Genomic DNA, 15,560 nt, shown 5'->3' on the forward strand with positions numbered 1-15,560 from the left:
CGAGTGGTTCTAGGCGCTTCAGTCCGGAACCGCGCGACCGCTACAGTCGCAGGTTCGAATCCTGCCTCGAGCATGGATGTGTGTGATGTCCTTAGGTTAGTTAGGTTTAAGTAGTTCTAAGTTCTAGGCCACTGACGACCTCATGAGTCCCATAGTGCTCAGAGCCATTTGAACCTTTTTTTTTTTTGTTAAGTGTTAAAGAATGTCATGTAAACTTATGAGATTATGAAATTTTATTTACGTTATTCAGGACCAAAGTTAATTATTTGTTAGCTAAATATCGGTTGGTTACAATTAAAATGTAACTACGCATAGAGGTCCACTATGTGCTGTAATTATCGTATGGCAATGAAACTTGATAGATATGCTAGGCGTTAATGCGGAACCGATTCAAACTGGAAAAAAATTAGTTCCAGTTTTGGTCACCAGATGCAAATCTGTCGCTATATATCATCTCATCGACATTTGAGAGAACTGTGTAAGTGGCAGTTAATAATAAAATCAACATTACGCTTTTCTCGCTTGTTTGACCTTTTCTGCCCATTTCCTGTTCCTAATCCATTATACACGCAAACATTTCTATACGTCTTTCCTGCATTCACAGCACCAGCTTTGCACCTGGCAGCCAGATTTGGAACTAATTTGTTTTTTCAGCGTAAATACGTTCCGCATTAATGCATTACAACACCTACTTGGTTCCGCTGCCATACGGTAATGACAACCCACACAGGACCTCTGTGAGTAGCTGCAGTTTCATTATAACCAGCCAGCATTTCCTTTTTGATTATGGAAATTTAGTTGGTTTTGCACAAAATATTTTTATTTAACGGAAAATCACGTAACATCTATACGTAAAGAAAAACCCATAGCCTTCCCACTGTCCGACATTCCAACTTAAAATATAGTTAAAATAACTACTGCCACTATTTTAGTTATTCGATTTTACTGCGCGAATTTTAAATTTAAATTGCTCCTAAGAACCGACTGCAGTAAAATTTAACTGAAGTTACACTTACGGTTTCTAGAAGATTCTGGGGACAATAGTAAATTATACTGTTGTGGTCTTCAGTCCAGAGACTGGTTTGATGCAGCTCTCCATGATACTCTACCCTGTGCAAGCTTCTTCATCTCCCAGTAACTACTGCACCCTGCATCCTTCTGAATCTGCTTAGTGTAGTCATCTATTGGTCTCCCTCTACGATTTTTACCCTCCACGCTGCCCTCCAGTACTAAATTGGTGATCCCTTGAGGCCTCAGAATAGTCCTACCAACCGATCCCTTCTTCACGTTGTGCCACAAATTCCTCTTTTCCCTAATTCTATTCAATACATCGTCATTAGTTGTGTGATCTACACATCTAATCTTCAGCATTCTTCTGTAGCACCACATTTCGAAAGCTTCTATTCTCTTCTTGTCCAAACTATTTATCGTCCATGTTTCACTTCCACTCAATACAAATACTTTCAGAAACGACTTCCTGACACAAACGGTAAATCTATACTCGATGTTAAAAAATTTCTATTCTTCAGAAACGTTTTCCTTGCCATTGTCAGTCTACATTTTACATCCTCTCTACTTCGACCATCATCAGTCATTTTGCTCCCCAAATAGCAAAATTCCTTTACTACTTTAAGCGTCTCATTTCCTAATCTGATACCCTCAGCATCACCCCATTTAATTCGACTACATTCCATTATCCTCGTTTTGCTTTTGTTGATGTTCATCTTATACTGTCCATTCCGTTCAGCTGCTCTTCCAAGTCCTTTGCTGTCTCTGTCAGAATTACAATGTCATCGGCAACCCTCAAAGTTTTTATTTCTTCTCCATGGATTTTAATTCCTACTCCGAATTTTTCTTTTGTTTCCTTTACTGCTTGCTCAATATACAGATTGAATAACATCGGGGATAGGTTACAACCCTGTCTCACTCCCTTCCCAGCCACTGCTTCCCTTTCATGCCCCGCAACTCTTATAACTGCCATCTGGTTTCTGTACAAATTGTAAATAGCCTTCCGCTCCCTGTATTTTACCCCTGCCACATTCAAAATTTGAAAGAGAGTATTCCAGTCAACACTGTCAAAATGCTAGAAACGTAGGCTTGCCTTTCCTTAATCTATTTTCATAGACAAGCCGTAGGGTCGGTATTGCCTCACGTGATCCAACATTTCTACGGAATCCAAACTGACCTTCCCCGATGTCGGCTTCTACTAGTTTTTTCCATTTGTCTGTAAGGAATTCGAGTTAGTATTTAGCATCCGTGGCTTATTAAATTGATAGTTAGGTAATTTTCACATCTGTCAACACCTGTTTTCTTTGGGATTGGAATTATTATATTCTTCTTGAATTCTGAGGGTATTTCGCCTGTCTCATTCATATTGCTCACCAGATGGTAGAGTTTTGGCAGGGGCAGACTATCAGTAGTTCTAATGGAATGTTGTCTACTCCGGGGGCCTTGTTTCGGCTTAGGTCTTTCAGTGCTCTGTCAAACTCTTCACGCAGTATCGTATCTCCCATTTCGTCTTCATGTACATCCTCTTCCATTTCCATAATATTGTCCTCAAGTACATCACCTTCCATATACTCCTTCCACCTTTTTGCTTTCTCTTCTTTGCTTAAAACTGGGTTTCCCTCTGAGCTCTTGATATTCATACAACTGGTTCTTTTTTGTCCTAAAGTCTCTAATTTTCCTGTAGGCAGTATCTAAGTTACCCCTAGTGAGATAAGCCTTTACATCCTTACATTTGTCCTCTAGCCATCCCTGCTTAGCCATTTTGCACTTCCTATCGATCTCATTTTTGAGACGTTTGTATTCCTTTTTGACTGCTTCATTTGCTGTATTTTTATATTGTCTCCTTTCATGAGTTACATTTAATATATCTTCTGTTACCCAGGATTTCTACGAGCCCTTGTCTTTCCACCTACTTGATCCCCGGTTGCCTTCACTATTTCATCCCTCAAAGTTACTCATTCTTCTTCTACTGTATTTCTTTCCCCCATTCCTGTCAATTGTTCCCTTATGCTCACCCTGAAGCTCTGTACATCCTCTGGCTCTGTCAGTTTATCCAGGTCCCATCTCCTTAAATTCCCACCTTTTTGCAGTTTCTTCAGTTTTAGTCTACAGTTCATAACCAGTAGAGTGTGGTCAGAGTCCACATCTGCCCCTGGAAATGTCTTACAATTTAAAACCAGGTTACTAAATCTCTGTCTTACCATTATATAATCTATCTGAAACCTTCCAGTGTCTCCAGGCCTCTTCCATGTATACAACCTTCTTTTATGATTCTTGAACCAAATGTTAGCTATGATATGCTCTGTGCAAAATTCTGCCAGGCGGCTTCCTCTTTCATTTCTTAGCCCCATTCCATATTCACCTGCTACGTTTCCTTGTCTTCCTTTTCCTACTATCGAATTCCAGTCACCCATGACTATTAAATTTTCGACTCCCTTCACTATCTGAATAATTTCTTTTATCTCATCATACATTTCATCAATCTCTTTGTCATCTGCGGAGGTATTTGGCATATAAACTTGTATTACTGTGGTAGGTGTGGCCTTCGTGTCTATCTTGGCCACAATAATGCGTTCACTATGCTGTATGCAGTAGCTTACCTGCACTCCTATTTTTTATTCATTATTAAACCTACTCCTGCATTACCCCTATTTGTCTTTGTATTTATAACCCTGTATTCACCTGATCAAATGTCTTGTTCCTCCTGCCACCGAAATTCATAATTCTCACTATATCTAACTTTAACCTATCCATTTTCCTTTTTAAATTTTCTAACCTATCTGCCCGATTAAGGGACCTGACATTCCACGCTCCGATCCGTAGAACGCCAGTTTTATTTCTCCTGATAACAACGTCCTCCTGAGCAGTCCCCGCCTGGAGATCCGTATGGGGGACTATTTTACCTCCGGAATATTTTACCCAAGAGGACGCCATCTTCATTTAACATACATTAAAGCTGTATGCCCTCGGGAAAAATTACGGCTGTAGTTTCCCCTTGCTTTCAGTCATTCGCAGTACCAGCACAGAAAGGCCGTTTTGGCTAATGTTACAAGGCCAGATCAGTCAATCATCCAGCCCGTTGCCCCTGCAACTACTGAAAAGGGTGCTGCACTTCTTCAGGAACCACACGTTTGTCTGGCCTCTCAACAGATACCCCTCCATTGTGGTTTCATGTACGGTACGGCTATCTGTATTGTTGTGGCACGCAAGCCTCCCCACCAATGGCAAGACCCATGGTTCATGTGGGGCGGGGGGGGGGGGGGGGGCTGTCAAAAAAAAAAGGCACGCTAGACAGAGTCTTGGTCCCCTGTTGTTTGTACACATTTGTTTGTATGCAGTTCTTTTCTCTACGTGACGGGCGGATGTTGTTTTCCACGATAAACATTTTATATTATGAAGCAGTCTATCAGTATTGTTTGTTTAAAACTGTGAACTTTTAACAAATACGTTTGTCAGTTGTGATCCAACATGTGACTTTGTATTGAAAAATAAATTTGTGTTGATTTATGAGAAAGGTTTAACTAAAGCACGAAAAACAAAAAATCATTAATGTAGGACAGCAAATGTTCTCATTCATGAAGTTAAAAATCTGGTACCCCTGGGCAATTAGACCATTCAACTAATATCAACAACTGGATATTCTTTTTTGACCTCTTCGTCTCTAATGAAAATATCAGGCGTCATACTATGATTGGACTTGTTAGCAAGGCAATGTCAACAACTGAGATTTACGCAAACTCTAAGTTTCATGGATAATTTCTTTGAATGCTTTCTTTAGGTATTGAAAGTAGTTTGAAGAGGAAGGGAGTGTTTCACACTGATGAGCGATGCAGCCCATCGAGGCACGGACTCCATAGGGTACTTCATGCGACCGAGACTTCTGATGAACTATACGATTCAAGGCGAGTAGCATCCTTCACGACAGTGCCAAAGATACGCTCATTAAGACTGAAATCAAATAATCACAGGGAAACTACTTTCATCCCTATTAAATGTTGATCCAACCAGTATGATAGCTTCGAGACTCCAATTGTGTTATTCCTCTAACTGCTCTAATTTTTGTACTTAGTGACACTAGTGCTCGTAATTGGTTAATTGGTGCCAGTGCCAGATGATGCAGTTGGTGGCTGGTGGCACGCAGTGATGGATACATATGGGCGGCGCGCACCCCTCCCTTCCCCCTATCTTGTGGGCGTGCATGGGAGCTAATGCTGAAAGCCACTTTGCTCATATTGTTGAAGAGGCGAAGGCAGTTAAGGAAGAGTTAGACGTGGAGATGAGTGTTCCTCGTTTTACAGGCAGACAAAGACACAGGGAAAACTGCGATCATAATGATGATCCTATGATATATTGGAAAATAACTGTATTTATTCTAACACTGGACCATGTTACGACTGATATGAGAGAACCTTATTACTGAAAAAAATATTTATCATTTAAAATTCAATATACCTTTGCCCTCACAACTACTGAAACATAATGGTAAAGATCTAGTACATAAATTGAATCAGTGCTTAACTGAACAACCGTTCTTTGAAGAAGGATCACACTTTGTGGTTAAAAAGAGACTATTGGGAGAGATTCTTCAATACAAGCGAACGAGCATAAACGCCCTTAATGATCGCGATTCTGTTATACAAGTGTTGTCACTCTGTCCTAGAGCTGACTATCCTACTTTGCACACTCTGTACAAAATATTTGCTAGTCTTCCTGCATATTGATACAGTAGAACGAAATTTTTCAACATTGCGACGTACAAAGACATGGCAGAGGTCGACAATGAAGGAGGATCGACTTAATGGCTTAGCTCTGCTGAACGCTCACCCTGACATTGACTGTCCTATTGACGATGTAATTAATCAATGGCCAGTAAGAATAGGAGCATAGAGGTCAGTTTAGATAAAACTTTCTTAAACTTTACATTTGACTTGGTTAATTGCTATTACGTTAAATGTAAAGATAGCTCTAGAAATCTTTAGCACTCCCTCCTCGAGGATTTCCTGTATCCACCACTGAAGGCAGAACCTGTCTATCAATGAGCAGGTGAGGGACACGCTCCCCTGTGCCCCATCCAGCGGATGAACACGTTATCCAAGTGCTGTTGATCCAAGCACGAGGCCCTGCCAGCAACTGCTGTAAGTGGTTCACCAGGTTACTCTCAATTGATCTCTGACCCAGTGTCTCGACGACTTCATAGATCTTATGTCCCAAATATCTGTCTCTAATGATATGGTAGCGACCAAGTGCACTGAAGTATCGCGCCTTGACTATTCTGCGCGCAACTGCAGCTAGGACTCCACCGTGGCGTCTCCACCAAACTCTCAAAATCGCTAAGACCACAGGAAAGCTTTCGTACCAACGTAGCAGCTACCTCTAATTACATTGCACACCAGAGTCTTTTTGAAGATGCCCGTTTGCCTGCATTATTACTGTCAAATGAACGAATTCGATTTCTTGTTCGATTCCTACATAGATTACCAGTACTGCAGACATCCTCTGTGCGTTCCCAACTTCAGTAGGCACCACTTACAACGTCAACTCAACATTTCCATCACTACGCTAATTACTTGTATTCAATTTCCCCAACATTATTTAACCGTATGTACAATACTACTGATCTAATACGCCTTGAATTCTTCCATCACAGTGAGCTTATTTCCCTATAACTTCATAAATCGGCCATTTATCAGAATAAAGTGCCTGCATATTTTCTTTTGCAGTTTTTGTGATCCAATCATCACACATTCCTGAACTGCCATTATTTCAAAATGATATCTATCGCTTAGTACTCATCTATGTCATGTATTCAGATTGTCTGCCACAAATTCAGTCGTTTTATTTTCAACTGTGGATGCCATAGGCGCTTCATTGTGCACAGCACATCAGCTACATAGTTTCCAACACTCTACATAGTGCTGCGTTGGACGAAACGTTAGGAACGAAAAAGTTTCATTTCCCGGAAGATTCATCAGTAGCTGTGGCATCTGGTCGTAAAAACCTTGACGGTATGATCACAAGACTGTACAAGGAAAAAGTCTCAAAATGAATCAGACGTCTGGAATTTTTACTTAAGAAGAGAGCAAGTTTTTTAATTTGTGCTTTATCTTCCTTGTGGCGTTGTAGAGACTCGTCCTCTATTGAAAACTGAAGGGAATCATTTGGACATCTTGAGCTCACATATATGTTTATATAGAAGCAACACTACTCCGAGAAAGGATACATTGTACGGGAGATGTATTCTGTTAACGTAACTTGCTGCAATTGCTTTTATTCATTGCTGGTAAGACACAGATAGAACCGTGGAAGCTATAAAGGAGACAGCCACTAGAAGTCGTAAGAATAATTTCGAAAAACTGCAAACTAATGTAGGAAATACAAATATTATGGTGTCGTCTGGTACTCTTCTTAATGAGTTAGAAAGAGTGTTGTCTCAAGACGAGATCTCCGTCCTATCAGAAACAGCAAACTGTGCTATGACACCTGTGAAAGTCTCTGTTGAGATTAACGCGAATGTAGCGGTAGATATACAAATTCTCCTAAAAGAAATTGCAGATGCCAAGTCGAATCGGAATCCCAAGAGTATTGTGTCAAAGTAACATTCCTAATTTAACGAAAGGTGAGAGAAAGGTTCTCAATGATGTAAGAGATGAAGAGGTAGTGCTTCCTCCTGCTGACAAAGGGAATGGTGCTGTTGTTATGAATAAAGAAGATTAGACCGATGCTGTGTGTCACAGGCATAATTTCCTACGCATAATTCATAAAATAGATCCTCCATTCAGACTCATTGCTGGTGCTATCAGTTCCCCGGCATATTAAATAGCAAGATATCTGGCAACTCGTTTACAGCCGTATATTGGGAAAACTAACTCATACATGGAAGACTTGCATCTTTTCGTAGAGAAACTTGAAGGGAAATTTTGGATCCTTGAAATAATCTTATAAGTTTCGACATAGTTGCCTTTTTGCTATGGTCCAGATGGCATAGTTATGGTTTACATGATAGAAGTGTTCTCAGGGGATTTGACTGCCCTTTTTAAGATTGCCTGACTTCTAGTCAGTTCCAGTGGGATGTTGAATTTTATGATCAAGTTCATGGTATAAAAATTAGATCCCGTGATCGCTAATTTTTAAATGGAAAACCTGGAAAAATCAGCTCTATAAAAAGCAAATAAGAAACTTTATTATTGGTATCGGTTTCAGGATTATATATTTGTCGCTTGGTAACCGGGTAAAAAAGCTTTAGAAGAACTTTCTGTTATCTAAATAATACAAATCGGAAAATCTAATTTACCTTGTAACTGGAAAGTGAAAATGAAATATCCTTCTTGGATGTTTTAGTTAAGAGACAGAAGGTCGGAATATAAAGTTTTTCGTTAAGTACACGTAAGGGAAATCGTCTACATAAGAACGCTAACCACCATCCACAACAAAAGAGGAGTGTCTTGTCGGTAGAGCGTAAGGAATTTGTGTGCTGGGTGTGCTGGAACTCCTGGACGCCGAATTAAAACATCTGATGTAAGTTCTCGAGAAAAATTGCGATTCCGGAACAGAAGTAAATACAATTCTACGACCAAATAACAGTGTACTGAAGGACTAGAATAAAACACAACGCTGGAATAAGACTGTTTCTCTCCCTTTTGCTTTATCAACAAGGAAAGTAAGTCAACCCCTGAGACCTGTAAAGGATAGACGCCCTCCTCTGCCTGTTTGCGAGATATGCACACATCAAAAAAAGTTTTGCGTCACCTCGGTTCCGAGAGTTCCGGAACCTGTACAGAAAACTGGAATAGAGATCAACATAAATATCATTTACTTCCTTTTTATTGCTCATGAGAACCACACATTGCGTGCTGTACCACTATACAGCGAGACCATCTGGGGTGGTAGTCCAGATTGCTGTACACACCGGTACCTCTAATACCCAGTAGCACGTCCTCTTGCACTTATGCATGATCGTATTCGTCGTGGCATACTATCCATAAGTTCATCAAGACACTGTTGGTCCAGATTGTCCCACTCCTCAACGGCGATTCGGCGTGGATCCCTCAGAGTGGTTGGTGGGTCATGTCGTCCATAAACAGCCCTTTTAGTCTAACCCAGGCATGCTCGATTGGGTTCATGTCTGGAGAACATGCTGGCCACTCTAGTCGAGCGATGTCGTTATTCTGAGGGTAGTCATTCACAAGATGTGCACGAGGGGAGCGCGAATTGTTGTCTAAGAAGACGAATGCCTCGCCAGTATGCTGCCGATAAGATTTCACTAACCCCGCCCAAATATATAAACAACCATGCATGAGCACCGCCTATTAGACGGAGGGGGTCCGACAGCCGATCAGTTCCAGTCATTCCACCAAGGAGGTGGTACACGGCTCGTGTTGTCTGCAGTTCAACTGTACCTAGAGGGTCAATACTGCGCTTCGATCGCGTCCGCATTGTTACTTTACGCCAGTCAGTGTATAAGACACCATAGTAATTAAACTGAAATTGTTGAGCGAAGTTTTCGCGAAAGATGCTACGCACATAACATACAAAGTGACAAACTGGAGGCCCAATACAATAATTTGATCAAAGAAATGATGAAGTACTTTGAAACTTCCTGGCAGATTAAAACTGTGTACCCGACCGAGACTCGAACTCGGGACCTTCGCATTTCGCGGGCAAGTGCTCTACCATCTGTGCTACCGAAGCACGACTCACGCCCGGTACTCACAGCTTTACTTCTGCCAGTACCTCGTCTCCTACCTTCCAAACTTTACAGAAGCTCTCCTGCGAACCTTGCAGAACTAGCACTCCTGAAGGCTTAGCCACAGCCTGGGGGATGTTTCCAGAACGAGATTTTCACTCTGCAGCGGAGTGTGCGCTGATATGAAACTTCCTGGCACACAGTTTTAATCTGCCAGGAAGTTTCATATCAGCGCACACTCCGCTGCAGAGTGAAAATCTCATTCTGATGAAGTACTTTCGTAGTTAAGACAGAGAGTTTGGCGGACATAAAACAGAGTCCGTCCTGATTCTACTACGGCCTGGGGGGTAAGCACAGAGAAGTATGCAGAAGATATAATATTTTGATTTTGGAAAAAGCTGAATGTTTCGTAGAGGGAATCTGTCAATGTTTCCCAGAGGGAATCTGGAGGCAGCTACAATTAATAGAGAAGTATTCTGCAGCAGCAACTCACAGGCACATGCTTCTATATTCTCATCAACAAAAAAAGATTTCTCTCAGTATTTTTGACTTTGTGTCAAAGTTTAACTTACGATGCAACTCCTCGTTTTTACACTAATAATAATTTCAGTAACCAATTTTCCAAATCGTGCACAGCAAGCTAGTAGGACCCTGATTGATAACAGTTTTATAGATCGTGCTCAGGCTGAAACAATTAATTACGTCATAAATGAAGGCGTTCAAGACCTGATGTTTCAGCTGCCGAGAATTCCTCCGGGCTGTAAAGCCGTGTTCCATGGAAATCTATCTCTAACGTTTCGTCCAAAGCTACGTTGGACATATTCGGAGATGCTCCTGGTTGTGCTGAGTCTTGCCGACTGACGAGTCGTGCGCCGAAGAACGGCCTAAAATACCGTGGAAAGTGGGCGTGGTCTGGATTTCACGAGACAGCAGAGGTAAACCTTTTCAAGCATGAAATATAACTATCAAAACTTTTCATCGATTCTGCAGCGCAACTGTCCATATATCTCTGAGTTTAATAGCATCTTCTATTCTGTTAAAATTATTCCCATGTTTATATATTTCGATGGATTCACTGTATAGCTGTGGATAATAGTTCGTCATAGTAAATAAAACTTCAGTTTCCGAAGATTTCACTACGCGATCACCCGACTGAAGGGCGTGTTCTGCCACGGCTGACTTGTCTGTTTTCCCTAGTCGGCAAAGACTCTTATGTTCCTTCAGCCGTGTATTCACACTTCTCTTTGTAGTTCCAATGTAAATCCCACCACGTGTACCCGGAATCTTGTATACACCACCTGCAGAAAGAGGAGGACGTTTGTCCTTAACGGAACGAAGTGCTTGGCCTATTTTCTTAGTTGGTCTGAAAATCGGTCGAACGTTTTTTCCTTAAAATCTTGCCGATTTGATCGGTTACTTTTTTGTTGAGGGGTAGAGAAACCGTGTTCTTCCATCACTGTATCCTATCGTTGTCCTCAGGCCTCCTGTTATTTATTTCCCTACTAGAGTACTCATTCTGTAGATGTCTTAACTCGGCGTCCTGGTATTCCGGCGCACAAATCCTTTTAGCTCTGTCCACTAGATTTTTAATTACACCTCTTTTCTGTTGTGGATATTGATTGGAATCCTTATGCAAGTATCTGTCGGTATGTGTAACCTTCCGAAAGACTTTACGTTTCAAGCTGCCATCAGTCTGTCTAATAACGATAACATCCAAGAAGGATATTGCGTTGTCTTTCTCCATTTCAATGGTAAACTGGATTTTAGGATTTAAATAAGAAAAGAATTCCTCTAACGCTTTTTTGTCATGAGACCAAACCACAAATGTATCATCCACGTATCGATACCATCGACATGGTTTCTTATTCGATTTTTCCAGAGCTAATTGTTCGAATTTTTCCATGTAAAAATTGGCGCTCGTTACCCATGGCCACACCATCAACCTGCTCATAAAACTCATCCTCCCACTGGAACTGACTAGAGGTGAGACAGTGTCTGAAAAGAGCAGTCAAATCTGCTGGGAAAACATACTCTATGTAAACCATAACCTCGTTAAGCGGAATCATCGTAAATAAAGACACTATGTCAAAACTGACTAGAATATCGTAAGGAGCCAAAGTTAGTCCCTTCAGTTTCTCAATGAAATGACATGAGTCTTTTACACAAGAATCAGTTCGGCCAATATAAGATGCCAGATAACTTGCTATTTGAAACGTTGGGGAATTAATATCACTGACAATGGGTCTCTGAGGAAGGTTAATCTTATGAAATTTAGGTAGGCTATAAAGTCTGGGACACATAGCTTCATTCCTCAACAAACCTTTCTTCTCTTCCTTTTGAATTGAAGTAGATGACTTTATCAGCGTATTTGTTTTCCTCAATATGCTAGCTTTAGAGTCTTTCTTAAATTTATTATATTGTCCTGACGTTAAAAGTTCCAAAATCTTACTTCTGTAATCCTCCTCATTCATAATAACCGTAGCATTACCTTTGTCAAAAGGAAGAACAACTATCCCTTCATCTACATTTAAATCTCTGAGAGCCCGACAAATAAACAATGTAGAGCCTTATAACCCTGGCGCAGGTTCATGCAGTGCACAAAGGTTTATTAATGAGAGCAGGATAAAATGTTTTAAGAATAAGTTAAATGGGATTGAATAGGATGAGGCACATATAGAAACAGATGCTAACGCTAAATTCAGTTCATTCCATAGTTAATTTGTGTCAATATTTAAAAGCTGATTTCCTATAAAATATTCAGAAGACCTATTAAAAAGTTAGTAAGTGACAGATAACTAAGGAAACTAAAATCGCATGTAACAGGAAGAGGGAAATTTATATAAATCCCAGAACAAGTCAAGTTCCCACATTATTTGTATACCATACTACTATAAATACTTAGCCTTTTAAGGAAAATTATTAAAACGCCCAGAAGTCTGCACATCCTGACAGAAATAAATAATGAAAATAATGAATTTAAAACAATAAGGGGTACTGTGAAATGGGAGACAGGACAGCCAGTCAGTGTATAAGACGCCATACCAATTAAACTAAATGACAATGATGTGACTCATAATTCATAAGATGCAAGTACTTTCAAGAATCACTTTGTAAATGTTGCAATAAAAATGGGGTAAATGGTTCAGTCGAAAAAGCAAGAGAATATATTAAAAACGATTTTGCACAAAACTTGCAAGCAACTAGAAGTAGCACTGAACTTAATAGATTTACAACAATTCTGAAAAAAGTAAACTCATGAGCTGTTGATGTCATTTCAGACACAATTCTGAAGAGTTGATCCAGCTTAATAAGTAATGTCTTTTATGAAATGTGCAATGCATCAATGGTACAGAGAATTCTTCCAGACAAGGTAAAACATGCAACTGTTAAACCTCTTTACAAGAAAGGTGACAAGACGGACTAAAACAATTAGCACCAGTTTCCTTACTGATATCTTTTTCCAATATATTAAAAAAAGTCGTGTAGTCACACTGAAAAAGAAGCAATTTACTTAGAAGATCACAGTTTGGATTCCAAAAGAGTTGCTCAACTCAGAATGTGTGATCTTCCCAAGGCATTTGATTGTGTAGATCATGTTACTGTCTTGGAAAAACTCGCGTTTTGTGGAACTGATGGCTTTACACACAGGTGGTTTAAAACATACTTAACAAACAGAATACTAAAGGTTATGCAGAATAATTCAAATAATGTTGGAAGGGTAGAAAATGTTAGCGATTGGGGAGACATCACAAATGGAGTCCCACAGGGTTCAGTTTTGGTCGGCGCCTATTCCTTATTCATGTGAATAACTTTCTACTTAACATTCAGTAAGCAGAATTGGTACTTTCTGCAGATTATACTAGTTTTGTAATACATTCCATTATAGATAAAGCTACAGAAGAGATAGTAAATGATTTTTTCCAAAGAATTATAAAATAGTTCTCAGAAAACGGATTTTATTCAAACTTACAAAAAACACTATATTCAGTTCTGTACAACAAATAGAATCATGCCAACAATTGATGTAGCATATGTTTAGCTGCATACATTGATGAAAACGTAAACTGAGAGAAGCATATTACTGAGATTCTCAAACAGCTCAGCTACTATTTCACTTCGTATAACTGCTTATGTTGGAAAACCCGAATATATCTCCTGACATATTTTGTATATTTGAGCTCAATAATGTCTTGACGAATAATTTTCTAGGATATCTCTTCACTTACAAGTTTTAAATCTAATTTAAAATCGCTTCTCCTGAAAACTTCTTTTATTTCATTGATGAATTTCTACTTAAAAACTGGTAGCCAGTAAAAAACAGAATAAAATAAAAATTGTTTTTAAGTGTAATTGCATGAATGTGGCTAAAATAAGAATTTGTTCATTGATGTTAACGCTAATCATATACAAACATTCTGTTAACTGATTGTTGCTGTATAATTATGATAAAAGAATGGTTCACTTAATCTATGGAATATATAACTAATCAACTGATAACTTGATTGCAGCAGACTGAAAGTGGACCACACAATGCAATAGATTCTATTTTATGCAATCAAATTTTAAAACTGTACTGTTCCAGCATTTAAAACAGTTCGAGCTCGCTGTAATACTGTTGCAGAATTGACACTGTTAACTGAGCGCTTGTAAATAAGACAAAGATAGAGCTGTCTATGTTTGTATCATTGTCAAAGCTTATAAGTCTAGCTGACTCCATATCTACATTATTTTGTTTTTAAGGTATGTGAGAACGCAGTAAAACAATAATTTCGACAAAGACACGTGCACAACAAACAGCTCGCACATCAGAGAAGTATGTAGAATGACAATGGGAAGTATGGTTTGGCGATGCGCAATTTCTCATATATTTCAACACGCAACATTCTAATGTACGAGGGCTGTCCAGAAAGTAAGTTACGATCGGTCGCGAAATGGAAACGACTATGAAAATCCGATAAAGCTTTGCAAAGATGTGTTGGGCAGTGTCTCTAGTATGGCTCCAGGTAGAATTACGTCGCTCTTTTCATTCCTGAGCTCTTAGTGAGAGCGTAAAGATGTTATAGAAAATAGTGTCTCCCGCCAAGTACGAGGGCCTCCTGAGAATTTTCCCCTGAAGCTATGCAACGAACATTACATAACTGTCGTGCGGTTTCTTCTTCAAGCCAATCCAGGGGCAATGAAGATGATCCTGCACCGTTTCAATTGGAAATGATTGGTTACCCACAATACTGCCCGTAATTGTCTCCCACTGAGTTTCATCTCTGCTGAAACGAACCGCTGGCTACGAAGACAACATTTTGGCACAGACAACGAGCTTTAGGCCAGCGTAGAGAATTGGCGGAAAGCACTGGCGGCTGCCTTTTATGATGAGGGCATTAGAAAGTTGGTACAACGCTACGACGAATGTCTGAGTCAGAACGGCGACTACGTAGAGAAGTAGCTGAAAGGTGTAGCTAACTGTTACAAATAAAACATTTCTGATTTTCACTGTGAATTTCATTTCGCGATCAATCGTAACTTACTTTCTGGACAGCCCTCGTACACTGTTGTAAATGAATGTAACAGAGTTATATGTATAATTGATCATTAAGATCATGAACATATGTTCCTCTCATAGCGTAGACGACAATGTTTGTGGCGCTCTCTTGCTCGGTTTTAGGAAACCAAACGAAGAGCACGTTTTGTACACCGTCTCCGGTGGGCCGCTTGAATTTGCACGCGCAACGGCCCGACTGGCTAACTGGAGCGCAAATAAACTCGTAAACTGCACAACGTAGCAAAGTCAGGGGAAATCTCTCTCCTATACGAGAATATATATGCACGTTGTATTCACATGGTTGACAACATATGGAAGTTTAGATGTTGCCGT

At 39.9% G+C, this 15,560-nt stretch overlaps 1 protein-coding gene across 1 annotated transcript in view; it reads right to left on the reverse strand.

Annotated features, from left to right (window-relative positions):
• The window catches only part of LOC126271634 (hatching enzyme 1.2-like), a 126,000-nt gene that overhangs the window by 109,971 nt on the left and 469 nt on the right, over nt 1-15,560 (reverse strand). The window lies entirely within an intron of this gene.

This window comes from Schistocerca gregaria, chromosome 1 (assembly GCF_023897955.1).
Source record: "Schistocerca gregaria isolate iqSchGreg1 chromosome 1, iqSchGreg1.2, whole genome shotgun sequence".
In the NCBI taxonomy this organism is placed as follows: Eukaryota; Metazoa; Arthropoda; class Insecta; order Orthoptera; family Acrididae; genus Schistocerca; species Schistocerca gregaria.